Source organism: Cydia pomonella, chromosome 3 (genome assembly GCF_033807575.1).
Source record: "Cydia pomonella isolate Wapato2018A chromosome 3, ilCydPomo1, whole genome shotgun sequence".
NCBI lineage: Eukaryota > Metazoa > Arthropoda > Insecta > Lepidoptera > Tortricidae > Cydia > Cydia pomonella.
In genome coordinates this window covers 24,002,207-24,019,729 of record NC_084705.1, presented here as the reverse complement: position 1 = coordinate 24,019,729, position 17,523 = coordinate 24,002,207, and the positions used below count along the sequence as shown (strand labels likewise).

Genomic DNA, 17,523 nt, shown 5'->3' with positions numbered 1-17,523 from the left:
CGTTTTTATTAGCTGAAACTAGCCTCTGCCAGAGTCAAAAAATAGGTATGATGACGAGCGAAGCGAGGAGGAGCGTGTTAGGTAGACCGTGAGCAAGCAGCAGATGACACCGAGCGAGCGAAACGAGCGTGCTACGGCAGCACCCGGTGAGTGCCAGAACTGACTTTATTGTATGTGCTTTAATTTAAAAAAATTGGTATTTCTGTATTATGTAATCGGTTAGTCAAAACTAGTTTCCATTGATTTTTTTCTTAACAATTAGTCAAAGATGTGTGCGATTTGGTAGATTTCTTATATATGCATTATATGTCATTTATATTCTTGTTTACATATTTATTATATTTATTTCATATTCCTATAGTATTTATATTGTAGATCTACCTATCCATTAGGAAATTAAATACATGTATATGCTGTTATGTACAGTATTGATAACTACCGTCTCGAATTCTCCCTCAATTGCTCAAAGCTTAACTGGAAGAGATCCCTGTAAGGGATAAGTTCGCCTATGTCCTAATTATGTATTTTTTCCTGTTTAATGTTTCTTTTTTGTACAAAAAAATGTTTTATTTACTACCACTAGTCTTCACCAAAGCACTATGTGAAAACTAAATTTGACTGAAAAATTCCAATTAAAACTAGTTTTCAACTTTTCACCAAGGCACTTTGCGAATACTACATAGTTTTAGTGAAAACAAATTTTCAATGAGGCGATATGGAGAACTAGTTTTAACCATGGAAAACGCGTTTTCACAAAAATCGGGGTTTTACGGTAACATATAGGTACAATATATTATGTTTTTCATTTCTACTTTTACCTTATTTTAAAACAAACTATCTACCCACTTAATGAAGGGACAAAGCGAGAGACACTTGCGGCGTGTACCGATTGGTTTTCAACCAAAATCTCCTCTTCTTCTTCAAACAGCGTACGTCCTAGATTCAATTTGGAAAATTCTGTTATCCGACTAAAGCGACAGAAATTGCTTACGCACGTAATCCCAGTATCGATTCGTCGAGACTGCCACGTTGTCTTGTCTCTGATTTATATGCCGCGAACAGAGTCCGACCTCGCCTGAATTTTAATTATCACAACCCTTTTGCCAAGGAAGTAAATAGCAAGAACTGTACTGATTTAATGCAAGTAAAAAGTACTTTCTCAAACTTGTAATGAAACGTCGACATAACTTACTTCAAATTAGGTCCGGAAATACTACATATCCGGTGCGATGAGTGCAGATGAACATACCTGTAAAGCAACCTTATTTTGTTTTTAAACGTCAAATTGAGACACAACGTCTCAGCATTCAACCATCAAATAGGTAGTAGATTCGGAGTTGGTTTTAGCCGTGTAAACCTACGAATAAAACAAATTGACTACATTTTTTATTATTTCATTCCAATTTTGGGAAAAGCACTATACGAATCTCGGCGAGAAACGGGGTTGCCGGCCGCGTATCCCTATCCGTCTATATCTATTTGGACTGCAACCCTTCGTTTTCCGGCCTGTATAGTAAATGTACTACGCCACTTGGACTTCACTGTGGATAATTTAGCATAGCATAACACATCGCTAATCGGTTACTTGATTAATTGAAATAATTATATGATTACAGAAACAATATTACGTAAACAGTTAGACTCGGGTATTTCAGTTTTATTATATCACTTTTTATGTACGAGCTTAAAATTTACTGGAGTAATGAAACCCTTAAAATAATGCTAGTGCAAACCAAGTAATTGAATACCGTTTTATTAGGCAGGCGTCCGGTTTTTTATCCCATAGCCCAGTATTTAGTCCATCGCTTTCACCCAATAGCCCAGTTCATTTTAGATTCCATCAACCCTCTAATAGTCCTTACATCCTGGCGGATGCTGCCTCTGCGTGCGTCCCATGACACGGGCAAGGGCAACCTCCGCTAGGTGTACCCCTTACATTTCATTAAAGTGTCAAAAGGGCCTCTACGTGTTGGCTTCGGCTCCGCGCACGCCTCCCAAAGGTCCGGAGCACCATTGTTCCGTGATGGGAAAGACATAATAATAATAATACTTCAGCCAATATACGTCCCACTGCTGGGCAAGGACTACTCTCATGTTCGAGAGGGCTTGGACTATAGTCCCCACGCTGGCCCAATGCGGGTTGGGGACTTCACATACACCTTTGAATTTCTTCGCGGATGTGCGCAGGTTTCCTCGCAATGTTTTCCTTCACCGAAACGAGCGGTGGTGACCGAGTGGATATTACGTCCGACTTTCAATCCGAAGGTCGCGGGTTCAAATTCTGGCTCGTACAGTCAGCATCAAAAGTAGCGGATGAAACAACGCACCAAAAGTATCTGATATTTCGGATAAATTTTCTAAATGTAGGAAAATCTCTAAAATTCAAGTCATAAAGTATATTTTTTACATTCTAAATTGTTTTACATATAGAATCACCACTCTTTGTTAAGCTGTTATATAATGGTAGATACTTTTGAAGCGTTGTTTGATCCGCTACTTTTGATGCTGACTGTACCAATGAGTTCGGAACTTATGTACGGAATATCATTTGATATTCACCACTAGCTATTCGGTGAATTAATAATCACAAAAATAATATAAGTAATCTTTTGTAATACATAATTTCTTTATAAAATGATATTTTCTATTATATTAGTAATACGAATTAACAATTCATCCCGATTATGTAAGACGCATCTTATTTATTACAAGCTTTTATTTAAATTGCCCTGTTAGTATGTAAGTTTGTTAGTTAATGTGGGTCAAATATGTAAGTCGGGTGACAAGGCAATACTATGTTACCATCGAACTGATCTGATGATGAAGACAGGAGAGGAGGTGGCTATTTTAACTATGTGATGAAACAACGCAACCAAATTGTGTTTGGGGTTTTTAGGATTGTCTCGATGAGTAATGGCCTGTGGTAAGAAAAGTATAGTCAGCGATATAAGTTTGTACCAAAATTTTATTTTCTGCCAAAAATTAATTTTATTCCATTGTTTTGCAATTAGCGTTTCCAGTTTTATTTAGAGCTTTGAATATTTCCTAAACACTTTAAATTAACTTTATTAAACCATCAAAAACTTTCTACTTCGTCTAAATATTTTGGATTTGTTTGAAATAAAAATTTCAAACTGATGAAATCTTGGTTTATTCTACAAAATATATGAGCTATTTTTCTCAATTTTATGTAGGTACTTAAAGTAAATAATAATGTACAAATTATGTAGTATTAAAAAATATCGAAATTTCCTTCTTATTATTTTGTTATAGTTATAATAATTTTTCAGAAATTCACAAAGCGCTCTTGTTTGCAAATATCAATACAAAAAAAAACTATTAAGAACACATTTAAAGAAAGCTAAAAAGTGATCTCTTCCAGATCCTTTAATAAGTTAAACCAAAGTAGTTCTATAAAATTAATCAATATCTTATATAGTATATTCTTCAAAAGTACAGTCAGCAGCCAAAGTTGCTTAGCGGACGATGTGTCCAAAATTATCTTAACAATTATTCTGGATAACTTGCACGCTAAGCTACTGCTACTGACTGTACCTAACGTTATCTACTCGTCATCGTCAATTATTTAAAATCAATAACAATCAATCTTCAATTTCTTAAAATGAAATATTTAAAACTAGACGCGTTTTAAAAACGTTTAGCTTTATCGTGGTTTGGGTACATACGAGTATTAAACACATTGAATTTCAATCCATTGTATGAATGCTCGCGTCACTATCATACGCAGCTCGCACCACTTTAGAGTGAGTGAGCGCATGTAATCAAATCGTTTTGTAATATCATTTTGACTTGATATGTCAAATGCATGAAATAAATCCCTGGGGTGTTTTTTAAAAGCCAGCCTGCGTGGAGCAGCAGATGTGCTCGTGAGAAATGATGTGGGATAAGTTTAATTTATAAACAGCGATGAATAATTTCGCGTTATCCATTTAATGTGGCTGGAGTTAGAACATTTCAATCTACCAAGAATAGGTACTTTTCCAACCAAAAGCATATAGCCATCTGCTACACTACTTACGTAGCAAGTAATAGGTACTAAACACAGGTGTTTTTCGCGTGCTGTCGTCCAGAAAATGTAGAGTGCAATTGGTTTAAATCTGGAGCAAAATAGAAAAATTTGCTGTGTTAGCTACTGCAGCACAGTCTAGACATATGTACATACAGCAGTATAAACGAATACCTACATAATACATACAAAGGAAATTTTCGTACCGTAAAACCATCCAAAAATAAGGAATATTACGCAAAACTCTAAGTAGAGAGCGCCACTAGTACATACTGAGGGCCTACCGCGAAACAGAAAAATCGAAATTTCGTTCTCCCTGTCACTCTTGCATATTCGAGCGATAGAGAAGCAGATAACGAAATTTCGATGTTGGCGTTTCGTGATAGGCTCTCTGTAAACAAACCGCCTTGATGCATCAATGTCATAGTGAAAACTTCTCAAATAAAAACCGTTCAAGTGAGAGTTCGTTTTACTCGCGCACCGAGGGTTCCGTACAAACTTGGAATTATCTCGTGTAAATATAAAGGTTAGGTATTAAAGCTTGTAAAAACAGATTTACAATTTAAATAAAAGTAAAAAAAGCTGAAAAGTATGTAAGTATGACGCTAACATAAAACAGACAAAACAAAAAAAAAATGTTATGTACAAAGGCATAGGCAAAGTATTGTAGTATCGGAGCTATATTCTTGGCATAGTAAGTCCCACACAAAACCTTTAGGTAAGGGTAAACTGATTTTAATCCACCAACTTCCTGGACAACGAGTGCCGAAATTGCCTGGGAAGACATTCACAGGTTTCGCGATTTAAGATAAGTCGGTTGGAGGGACGATTTGGGCCCCATTTTGGGCCTTTATATCAATTTGTCTGCTTCAATCTGGCTGTGTGTGAGCAGGAGGGAAAAAAGATTGAAATGCAGGGTGTGGGGTTCTGGATGAAGATATTGCGGAGTAACGAGCATTTTGGATGTGTTGGATAAAAGATAAGATAAGTATTTTAAAAGATCAGCTAACATTACATTTGACAACGTGCATACTAATCATAGACAGCTTATCTATGCAGCTATGGCAACGTTTCTAATAAGGTAAAAAGTGAACCTAGATTTACTGACTTGCAGCTCGTATACGTAATTTCTGCCTTTAGTGACCACATATTTAAAGTATTATATAAAGCATTAGTTGCTTCGTTGAACCCATTTTTACTTTCACTTGGTTAGGCTACAGAGATGTCAAAACAAATGATCAATAGCATTAATTATGTATTGATCATTATGAATGCTCAATTCTTAGAAATAATGAAATGAATTAAGCTTTACTGTTTAGATATCTATTTGTGTGATATTAAATAGTAAATATATCCTTAAAAATTTCCACAGGTTTTCACACATTTTGTCACTTATTCAATTTATTATCACCATTATTGACGAATAGATTAATCTGTAATATCATATACATAGCAATTAATATTCGGTAATCGGAATATAATACAATTAGACATAGTTACATAGACGTTGACAGACAATCGCACAGATTAAACCATTGAAGATACGAATTTGAAATTGCTGCACTAAGAAAGGATTTAATTTAAACTGTCACCATATTAAATAGAGATGCTTTCCAGGTAGATTTTCATACATTGACCCTGTTGCTATCTGTATTGCACGCGCATAATTATATTGCTGTCAAACTCGCACCGTGACATTGACAACCGGCATCATGGGCGGGACTGCAATATAATTATGCGAGTGCAATAGAGACAGGCGGGTCAATGAACGAAAATCTATCTAGAAAGCGTCTCTTTTTAGTGTGATGACAGTTTAAATTTTGATGTAGATCGCTTACTCATTTCCTCAAAGGTTAACTGGAAGAGATCCCATACAGGGATAAGTTCACCTTTGTTGTATTTAATTTACTCTGTAACTGTATTTTTCGTGTTTTTATTTCTATGTACAATAAAGTATATACATACATACATACATACATATATCCTAGGTTTTGTTATTTTGAAAAAAATAATAATAATTGTGATACAGTCAGCATCAAAAGTAGCGGATGAAACAACGCGCCAAAAGTATTTGATATTCCAGATAACTTTTCCAAATATAGATAAATCTCTAAAATTCGAGTTCAAAACTATATATTTTACAGTCTTAATTGTTCTACATATAGTACCATCCCTTTTTGTTAAGCTGGTTGGACACTTTTGAATGGTAGACACTTTTGAAGCTTTGTTTGATCCGCTACTTTTGATGCTGACTGTGCGTGCTATAGTGCCCTCTTAACATTAAACTAATTTTACGGTTTGACTCGCGTATTTTTAGTCATTCACGCGCTTATTAGACTCATATTGATCTGTGGTAACACACGTCGCTACGACCTATATTGAGTTAGTATCACACGTGTGATACTAAGCCGCTCCACGGGTTACATCATTAACTTTCACTCCTCACTCACTCTCTAAATATTTATAACATCTCAAGAAAATTAATGCCTACATCCAATCTAAAGGCGTTTTGAGTAAGTCGTTAAAAATTAGTAGGAAGAGGATAAGCGTAACCCCCGGGCCCTCAATATTAGCATTAACATCGCCCTCATAAAACCGGCGAGCCCATTGTTTCGCCATACACGCAAACTTACATAAGGGACGCATGCATTAGCTTTTGTTACGACTATATAAGGTGTGTATTGTCCAATTGTAACAGCAAAATGTATGTTGGTACGGAATAGTCTCGAAACGTGAAAGCAAGTTGATTTGATTATGCATTCCTTTCTCTATTTGACGGTCCTTTGTTCTTTTCGCTCATTGTGTGTCTAAAATGTATATCATAGTGTTTTAGAATAAATATCCAGATTAGATGCAAAATCACGAGATAGCTAACTATGGCGTGTGGATAGATCTTGAAGCACTTCACTTATTAGGTATTTAATGATTAATTGATATTTTGTCACTCAGGTTGGTACAGTTAGCAAAACCATTAGCTTAGCACCCCTGTATAAACATGTGTGCCAAGGTGGTGGTGGTGTGCAGGGGTGCCCAGCGAATAGTTTGGCTGACTGTACATAGTTGAAATTGAGGCCTGTACATAAGGCGTTGAACGCAATTTCGAACTTTTTCGCTAATGCTAAATACCCCGTTGTTATTAATTGTGGCACAATGTAAAATTTTATCAATTTATACTATGTCTTGAATATTAAATATAACTCAATTAATAAGGATGAATTCGATCAGTTAATTGTTAACTGATTATCTTATTCTAATCTAACTATCTCATATGCCAAAAGCATATTGATTCTTAGTTGGTAAGATTAATCTTGTGGTAGATTAATCTTAAAACAGTTAAAAAGGTAAATTTGAATTGGACATGTTATTTTTTGCAATAGAATACAATAATTGTAAAGAAAATTTTCTCCATGACGGCGTTTCTTAATTTTTTTTTGAACATATATTGCTTTAGAGCGTTGATATTTATTGGAGTAAATTTTAAAGAAAGTCCAACTTTTACTTATATTATTCGAAATTAAGGTTGTGACCCCCACTCAAAATTCGGACTTCAGTGTCTGTACATCCCACCGCGCATGTCACTCGTGGCTGGTAAAAACAACTGAGCATCGACAAGGCTGCTGGTAATTCCATCTCGGCACAGATTACCTAAAACGCAGATCCACTGCATTGGAATTAAACACGTGTCGATTTTTTATTAAGTGCTAGCTTCTGCCCGCGACTTTTCCTGCATGAAATGATGAATATGATGATATTGATAAAATCTACTATACTATACCCTTTCTCAGAGCCTAAACTATCTCTATAACAAATTTTGCCCAATTCGGTAACGGTAACAGACAAACAAACATACACACTTTCGCATTTATAATATTAGTATGGATTTCGCGGTGGTTGTGGTAGGCAAAACAACGTCGGCCAAGATATGTGCAGGTAATTTATTTTATGTATGTCCTTGGATTTCACGGGCCTATAAATCCCGGTCTTTTGATAGGCTTGCGTGGGGATATAGATCCAACACGTAGAGGCCTCTTGGAGAGCTTTAATGTAATGTATGTTACTATTAATTAGAGCCTAGTAAAGTCGTAGATGTGGCGCTATTTGGCATTAATATTTTTTCTACGAGTGGCCCAAATAGAACTGTAACGTTTTTGCATTTTAGATAAGTGCTAGGTATACTCGTATGGTATCGAAATGTAAAACCGAATTCACCTGTTTGTCTATTTTTTTTTACGCTCTATATAGATTTAAAATTCTTGACGGATTTAAGCGTAGATATTGTTCCAATATTTGTCTTGGACAGGAAACAACGATTGTGAAAATCAATACCAGTCACATTGATAATTAGTCAACATTGTAATTATCTATTGTAATATGAAGGTAAAATAACATTAAAAATAGTGTTATAAATCAGTTTTTGTTTGAAGTAGATTATCTGCCGCACTTTATGTAATCTGTTTCGGGCCCTCGCGTATTAGCAGCTGTCTATTGCAGATGTTTTCGGATGTATTTGAGCAGAGTGTAGGGCTGCTACTTGTTTCTATATTGTTTGCGTTAGTTACATATATGTTTACTTATAAGTTGTGGTATTGTCTGTCTGTCTATTATGAAATTTCTTAAGTTAAATTCCCAATGTCTAATTGGCCCAAAATTTGGTATATTTATTTATGCTAATGCGATATATCAGTTAGGTGGCCTATTTTCTATTTGTTTACTTTATTAACTCAAGTAAAAAAGGACCGCGGTTATTTTGTTATAAAAGCCGGGCCCCTGAAGAAACTATTTGGTGACCCATGTTATAATTATCTAAAATAAAATTCTTGACCGATTATTAAGTGGTAAAAATATCAAATGAATTGCATAAAATGTAGTTTGATTACCGGATCTAAAAACGTCATATTTGTATGTTGAGTATAGAAAATCCTAACACATTATGATTTATATGTAAATCAAGGTTATATGTAAAGTATTTACCGTAGGGATACCTCATTCATTGTTGGTGCCCAAACTCGCATTAAGTAAAATATTAAAAAAATAATTTTATCAGAAATATATACATCGATTGTTGAATTTACAATAAAAAGATCTGCATAAAAATGGTATATATAATAAGGTGGGCCAAGTCACTGTCTGCTGAGTACAGGCTTGAATGTGGTGTAAGACAGGGGGGCCTTACGTCTCCGAAACTATTCAACTTGTATATGAACGACTTGATAGGCGAGCTTAGCAGCATGCATGCAGGATGCTATATTGAAAACACATGTGTTAACAATATAAGCTACGCAGATGACATGGTACTGCTAAGTCTGTCTACCGGGGCCCTTAGACAGTTAGTGGCCAAGAAGTACGCCACCGCAATGGACTCGTATAGAACGCAGCCAAGAGTAAGGTGATGTTTTATAAGGCGGGTAATATAAAACCATATTTTATACCTCCAGTGTCGCTTGGCGGGGTTGTACTTAGAGTAGTAGATTGCTTCAAATACTTGGGCCACATTATAACTAATGATCTGTGTGATGATAGTGATATCGAGAGGGAGCGAAGGGCGTTGTCGGTTAGGAGTAATATGCTGACTCGAAGATTCGCTAGATGCTCCGTGGAAGTAAAAATAACACAATTCAAAGCATATAGCCAGTCTCTTTACTCTAGCGGTCTTTGGGTTCGGTATACGAAACGAGCCTACAACGCCCTTCGCATTCAATACAACAACGCTTTCAGAATGCTGTTGAGACTTCCAAAATGGCACAGTGCATCAGGAATGTTTGCCCAAGCATCCCAACACGTTCGGCCAACTTATATATACAAAAATTGCTCGTGAAAAGGTATAAGATATGAAAATTGAGTTGAAACGAAGAGATTTCAATACCTATTATATCATTCATATCATTCTAACTGGTATGCATAAGTCTCATTTTTCCTCATAAAAAAGTGGTTGTTAATGTTAACCATCTGTTGACTGAAAAGTGTTAGTTGCCTGGATGTAAGAGCGTGCGACTTTTAATCCGGAGGTCGCGGGTTCAAACCACAGCGGGTTTAATACCAATGAGTTTTAATTTACCAGTCGCTTTTTGGTGAAGGAAAACATCGTGAGGAAACCGAATCAATATTAATAAGGACTAGATCCCCTCTGGGTTGGAAGGTCAGATGTCGGTCGCTTTCCTAAAATTACGTCAATTCTTGTAAATAGTTTCCAAGCGGACCCCAGGTCTCCATGAGCCGTGGCAATAAAGGATGACTCGCGCTAGACCGGCCCGTGCCCGGGCCGAGGTGTCTGACACGTCATTTTCTATGACGGCTGATCGGTGATCACGTGGTTCTATCCATAGAAAACGAGGGCCGAAAGCTCCGGCCCGGCTCCGGCCTAGCGTGAGTCATCCTTTACCTGGGACAAAATCCTTAAACTATGGAAGGTAGAGGCAAGGAACAGAATCTCCATATACCAAAAAGTGTCCGACATGAAGCCATAAATAGGTGGCGCTACAATACCTAGAATACTTGAGAAAAAAATCTAGTCATAGACAGCGCACTTCACTCCGTTAATAACGCCTAGGTTCTTAGCTACTCTAGCGCTACTCTGGAAAGATTTGGAACTATTATTTATAGCTGACAGCTGGACACTTTTGCAACAGTTCTGCCTTAGGAGATTCCTTGCCTCTAGGCAAGGAACAGAATCCTTCCATACCATAAACATTCAAATAAAATAAAATATTTGAACTAAATTACCGAACGAAATATACGGCTCAAGAAAATTTATTTTATTGAAAGTCGGGTAAGGAAAATCATATAATTATTATCAACAACGTTTTCCAAAGTGTATTATTTAATACAAAGTTATAAAAATATATTAAATAATGATAAAAAGGAAAATATCTTCCGCCGCGAAAAAAATATCTCTTTTGTAAAAACTTTGTCATAATGGTTTTATGTACAAAAAATGTTGACTTATTCTTATAATCTCCCATTCTGGGCCAAGGCTATCCACTTCATAAAGAACAAAGTTAAAATTGAAAATACATAGACAACATATACTTAAGTATATTCAATTTAATTTGAATATATGTTAAGAATGAGTTGAAACAATTTTTTATTTTCGTTTATCAACTTTCATTGTAACAAAATACTAAGTACATAAGGCGGACTTATCATGTCAAAATATTTATTTTCGCTAATCATGGGTAACATCGCAATAAAACGGTATTATTAAATGCAAAACTTTTTCAATCGCCCTTTCAAAGGTAAATTTATGTATATTTCAAGTGTGAATTAATTATAAAATACCTAAGGCGTACAGACGAAGTCAATTACCAAAATAAAACATTATTCATTTCAATAATTCACAGAAGAAACTTTGCCCTCATCGTTTATCCCGCTCTAGGGTATCGCCGTCTCTCAACAGAGGCACGAGCTAATTGTGTTGTCTCTCTCTAACACGCGCATCGGATTGCCCAACTTTGCTTGTTTTCTCATTTCTGTACGTCTATGTTCGTTTGGTGTGGTAAATGGCTCCACTTGAGAATAGACTAGGTATTTATTTTGTATTATTAACGTGAATATGTATGTATGTATAAACTCTTTGTTGTACAAAAGACAAAATATAAATATGGCACAGGATAAGTACAAAGGTACAGTACAAAGGCGAACTTATCCCTTTAAGGGATTTCTTCCAGTTAACCTTTGAGTAGATGAGAATTGATGAAGAATGGTAGACAAATATGATGTAGACATATATGAAGATGTCATCCAAATAAACGTTAATCTAACTGTTTTATTCCATGTACCTGCGCATAGTATGAAAGGACAATTCGCGTAACTTTTGTACCCATCCTTTATAAAAATATGTATTTACCTATATTCAGCAAAATTGTTGTTGACTTTACTTGCTGACCTATTTACGGTTCAAGCTAATTTGGTTCTCCATGCTAACGTTATGACATCTACAATGTAAAATAAGCCCTAAACGACTCCGCAATGAACGTCTGTGATTGCACCTTATATTATAGACGGCATTTATGTAAAAAACAATAGTAAGAACAATACAGTCATAATTTTTTTTTCGCACTTTCAATGTTTTAGGCAAAACATTACACACCTCAATAGTAGATTGTTCACCAAGGGATGAAATCGTGCCTTTTACCCGAGTTCAACATTCACTTTTCATTTGGAATAAGAGGAAAGTAAAATACATTGTGGATTTAAAAAAAACACGGCTAAGTATAAACTTAAGTAGTATTTCTTAAGGGTACTTTCAATTAAGAATTTAGGTAAAAATACCGTTATTTATGGAATGGAGAGTTAATTATCAGAATTTAAAACCAATTTTTTATTTGCTTATCTTAAAAAAAGAGAAGAAACTTAGAAAGTACATTGCTCTAGAGCAGAAAGGTATCATTTTCTGCACACTTTTTAGAATAACAACGACCCACTTTCAAATCATGAGAAATAAAATATCTGTTTGCACTATAGGTGCATGGTAGTATGAAAGTTACTTACCACCGTAAACAAAAACCAAATATTTGAGAGGCAAAACCATGGAAACACAGGGATGTAAAATAATATTATTTAATTATTACTACGAAGAAACTAGACATTATGAGTCAGCTTATTGGAAAGAAAATTAATTAGCTATTAAAGTATTATTATGTTTAATGGAACGTAAAAAAATTCGTGTCGAGAGCTATAAATTAATGAAGTAAGCTCAACATTTATTTTACTGATTATAAATTAATTAATTGTAATGGTTATCTGGAAGCGATTGCTGTTTAGCGATAAGACTACCTGCTGTGTAACCTCTGTCCTGTATAACGTAGTGTATTTATATCCGGCTGTTGTTATTTAAGGTTAAATAAACAATCGTGATTCAATAGAGAGCTTTTCAGTCGAGTATCGTATTTAGGGAACGAAACTTGCTGAGCTCCCTAAGTATGGTACGAAATTGAAACGCTTGATTATATATCACTCTTGTTTACAATACTTTTTCTACGAGTCATTTGAAATAATACTCTTCTTAAGTAAGGAAGTTAAATAAGTATTTCAATAGGCAAAAATGTAGTATAAAAGACATAAACGGGCGACTATTGTTGTCTTTTCTATAAGCACGTGACTAATCAATTTTTTTTTTTACAGTTGACTATAGCGTATCGAAATGACTATTATAGTTGAGGTGGGAGCCCTAATTCTTAATTCAACCATAACAGTCGATGAGTAGAAAAAAAGATTTACTATACTGTATTGTACTGTATAGAGTACAACACGAATAGTAAAATATTTTAAAATATGTATTAAAATTATTTGTATTTTGGGTACCTTAATTTTAATGGACAATGGAATAGCTATATAACATATCGATATTTTGTGGTGCTTCTTACCTTGTAATGGAATAGCGAATTATAATTTGATTTTAACTTAATAGATTTGTGGAAAATGTTTGAATCTCTGTACAAATTGGAAATTATCAGGTGGTTTTGAAATCACTAGATCCATTTTCAATCACTTGGCTAAGAATAAATCACATTTTAGACCAAAAGTAAATCAAAATTAGTTTAATTTTCACAAAAATTGACATAGGCACTAGTTTTTACAAAAGTGACCTGACCTTCCAACCTCTGAAAGATCTGAAACACTTATCGGTACAGTTTTCGCCTTATTAAAAGGGAGTAAGGTGCAAACATTTTAATATATATTTGCCGCTTACTGTATAAGCCCGAATTTGAACCCGCAGCCCCAGATTGAAAGTCGCACAGCCTTATTGCTATAAGCTCCCAACGCTCTTAGTTCTTTTTTAATTATTTTAGTCTGTTCTAAATAACGTTCAAAATATTGATGTAGAGTAAACATCCTTACAGCGCAGCCTCACTTCGATTGGCCACGGATCTCCCCGCGTAGCTCGTAGCAACGTGAGCCTCTCGTACGGGAGACGGACCACGGAGCGGACGTCTACGGCGTAGCGCTGTTCGTAGCAACCTTGACACGATTCAGCTCTCAGACCCCGCTTGAGGCTCTGCCCGCGAAATTTTAAATCTCGTGTTCTATGAAAAACTATACTTTCGTGTGTGACTTTTAGTTTTGTACTGGTGTGATTGTGTTGTGGACACTGACTGACCCACGTGGAAATTGCTGGTGAGTTACATAGAAGCATGTATAAGGATTGTTTATTGACTAATTAAATTATGCACTGTTATTTCTGCTCAATGTTTGTCACGTTTTTGACACCGAGCTTTAAAATTGGTGAAAAACCCGAATGCAAAAAAACGGAGGATACAGCTTGATTAATAGGAGGATAGCTTGTTGGTGTTTATCTACCCTTAATACATATTACCAAAATAATAATCGAAAATTAATTATTAATTGGGTAGTGTTGTGTGTATATTTATTCAGTTTTATTTATATTTGAATAATATAAATTCTAACATACTGAAATGCGGTGTCAATTAGGTAGATTTTAATAATGTATACAGAGCAGTCAATACACGATTTAAACTAATAATTTGTACATAATGTAAAGAAATATACATGGTAGTACTCAAATTAGCAAGCAGTTTAGTTGCTAAAATAACACAACATATCTAACTGTAAAACAATATTTAGTACGCACTTAATCTAATTTATTAGTAGTATATTCATGATATATCTATTTATTTATTTATAACTAGGTAGTTACTTGATATTCTTAGCCCTATTATAAATGTTGTAAATCATTGAAAATTAGGATTGACAAAAATATCTCCTATAGGGAACCCTAACATGGCCGTTGGTGCCCAACTTCGCCCATGTAAGAAATCGATTATCATTGAAATCACAGTAAATAAATCTGGGTAGTTGAACGAAGTTGGGGACGGGTTGCAAAGAAAGTTTTTTTTTTAGTTTTTTACTTTTTAACTAAAATAGTTTAAAGGTAAAAATCTAAAAAAATTAAAATACCAAATCCAATACAATTTATAGCCGAATTACGATTTCATGCTAGTTAAGGCGAAGTTATGTACTAAAGGCGAATTAAGGGTGTGTTTTTATGCCAACTCTCAATTTTAATAAGCTGCAACATTAATAACGGGGTTTGTTGATATCCACAACATACCTTTACCCTATAGATCGTGTCATTCACGTCAATCAAAGGTTATATTTGACAAATCTGTGCGTCATCGTGGATGACACAAACTACACATGGATTTTTCAACATATTTACTGAGAGATAACGTATCGGCGAACTTAGAAAAATAAGAAGAACACTTTCAGATGAAATGGACATAATTATCAGATCAAAATGAAAATAAGCAACGAGTTTTATGAAAATAGGCCAATCAGATCTAAATTATGTCGTTAGGTATCGTACGTCTCTCTCGCGCCCATACATATACGGACAAGTATGATAGAAATATACGATAACTACACGACATCATTTAGATAACATCCTGATGTTAGTGTATGTTTGAATTGTCCCGGTGATCTCTGTCTATGCAGTCTGAGCTGCACTGAAAACCAATGAAAATGGGCCAGAATGTATGAGTCGTGCAAAATTGCTCCCTAATGTTGACTATGTTTGTATGGAGTACCGGTCCTCCATTATCCTCTTAACAGAAGATAAAGTTTGTTATCTAGAGACCAGAGCTTATGGAATATTACGTTTAGTAAGGTACTGCTCTGGCTTCTCATAATTACTATAAATACTCGTACTTCCAAATAGTATTTGAAAGTTGGAGCTTGGAGTTCCAGCTTTTCAAAAAGTTCAGAGTCCAGAACAACCTCCTATTTATTCTAAAATAGGTAGAATAGAAATAATAACTGTTTCCTCGTCAGTGTTAGTTTTAACGGAAATATTTAGATACGAGTATTCCTATAGTTGTACCGTTCTCGAGAATGTTCTCCGTTTTGTATGGGGAATGTTCTCGCGGTTCACGCTTAGTAAATTGAGAATATTCTCGAGAACGGCACAACTATAAATATTCCATTCACTTGACAATAAGGTTAGCTTAGGCAGGAACTGCATACCGAAAAATAAAGGTATATAATAATACCGGTTTAATAACGGTATAAATGAAAATAGAGGTAGCGTTATTTTATACCGGTACCGTACCTTTATATTTCAATCGGTATAGTTCTACATTAAAAACAAATCGGTATCGAAAAGTAATATCGCTATCATACCGTTAAATACAGTAAAGAATTCAGACCATGTGTTAAGGTTTACTACTTCTCTATCTCAGATAAATCTACTTTATTAGGACAGGAACAATTGTTTTAGCGCTAAACAAAGGGACGTCTTAAATCAGAAAGGACAGACGAAAAGGATATCTTGCTTAAGAAAACAGGTTTCCCGGCAATTTTAAGCCGCGGACGTAATCGAACACCAACGTTACTTGAGGTGAAAGGAAATGTCTTTCTAGGACTTCAATGCCCTATCTTTCTTAGTGTAAACGAACTTAGGTTAGATACGTAATGATTTGGCCTGACTGTGGCTGAGACAAATAGTCTCAGTATCTGTTAATTAAGCTAATCATCTGCAACGCTAATCATAAATAAGATTTGAAACCCGATACGCTAAGATAGAACCACCTAAGAACCACTCTAACTGTGTAACTGTGTGTGTTCTTAGCGATAAGACCGCCTGTTGTTACCTAACTTTTACGTGTTTTTTCATTTCCTGTCTAATTTTAACTGTATGGTGCACAATAAAGAATATTTACTTACTTACTTACTTACTGTAAGGAAAATCGTTTACACGTAAAAAAAAAAAACGAATCTGTCCATCCATTTGGAAGATACCATGCCACGCCACAACCAGACATACAGACAGACATTGACGTCAAACATAACACCCATATTTTTGCGTCGGGAGTTAAGATACAAATCTTAACGTCTGCAGAAATTTCAAAAAAATAATTAAGCCTTTCTTGCAAAGACATTCATAACATTATAATGTTGCTCAGGCATTCGCAAACATTACATATGTACAGACCGGGTCCATTTCTTTGTGCAATCAAGTAGACTTTTCATTTTACTCGTGGCTTAAAGAGCGACCGGTTAAAAATTCAAAAGGCTGTGCAAGGGTGCTGTTACAGTTACAGTTTATGGTTTACATAGGGGAGGCTCTTTCGTTTCATAGCCTTAAACCTACATCAAAAGACGAATACAGTAGGGAATAAAATAAAATGAAACACCTACCAGTCGATACCGAATCCAGCTCATTTATAACATAGTATGAAATTGATTTATTCAAAATTTAAGTCTACCACAAATATTTAACAATATTGTTAAACATGTTTTTTTTTAATATTTCGGACCAGGCTTCGTTCAGGTTCCACTGAGAGCATGGTTGGTGGATAAGGAGGCCGGTGGGTTTCTGGACTTTCACCATGTGCACCTGAACGTAGCCAAGTCTCTGTTCAGAGGCAGTTTTGGTCGACGGTGTACGAGTAATGCTTTAATACAATGGGTCACATATAGACATTTGATCTTCAAATCAAACCGGATCGCCTAATACTATTAATAAAAACTTGTCATCTATT

General features: G+C 35.2%; 1 protein-coding gene across 1 annotated transcript in view; it reads left to right on the top strand.

Moving 5' to 3' along the window:
• Positions 1 to 13,728: 13,728 nt before the first annotated feature.
• The window catches only part of LOC133516366 (C3 and PZP-like alpha-2-macroglobulin domain-containing protein 8), a 286,831-nt gene continuing 283,036 nt past the window's right edge, over positions 13,729 to 17,523 (top strand). Inside the window, exon 1 of the mRNA XM_061849275.1 lies at positions 13,729 to 14,140. The gene's annotated coding sequence lies outside the window, so the exon portion shown is untranslated. The remainder of the gene's footprint in view (positions 14,141 to 17,523) is intronic.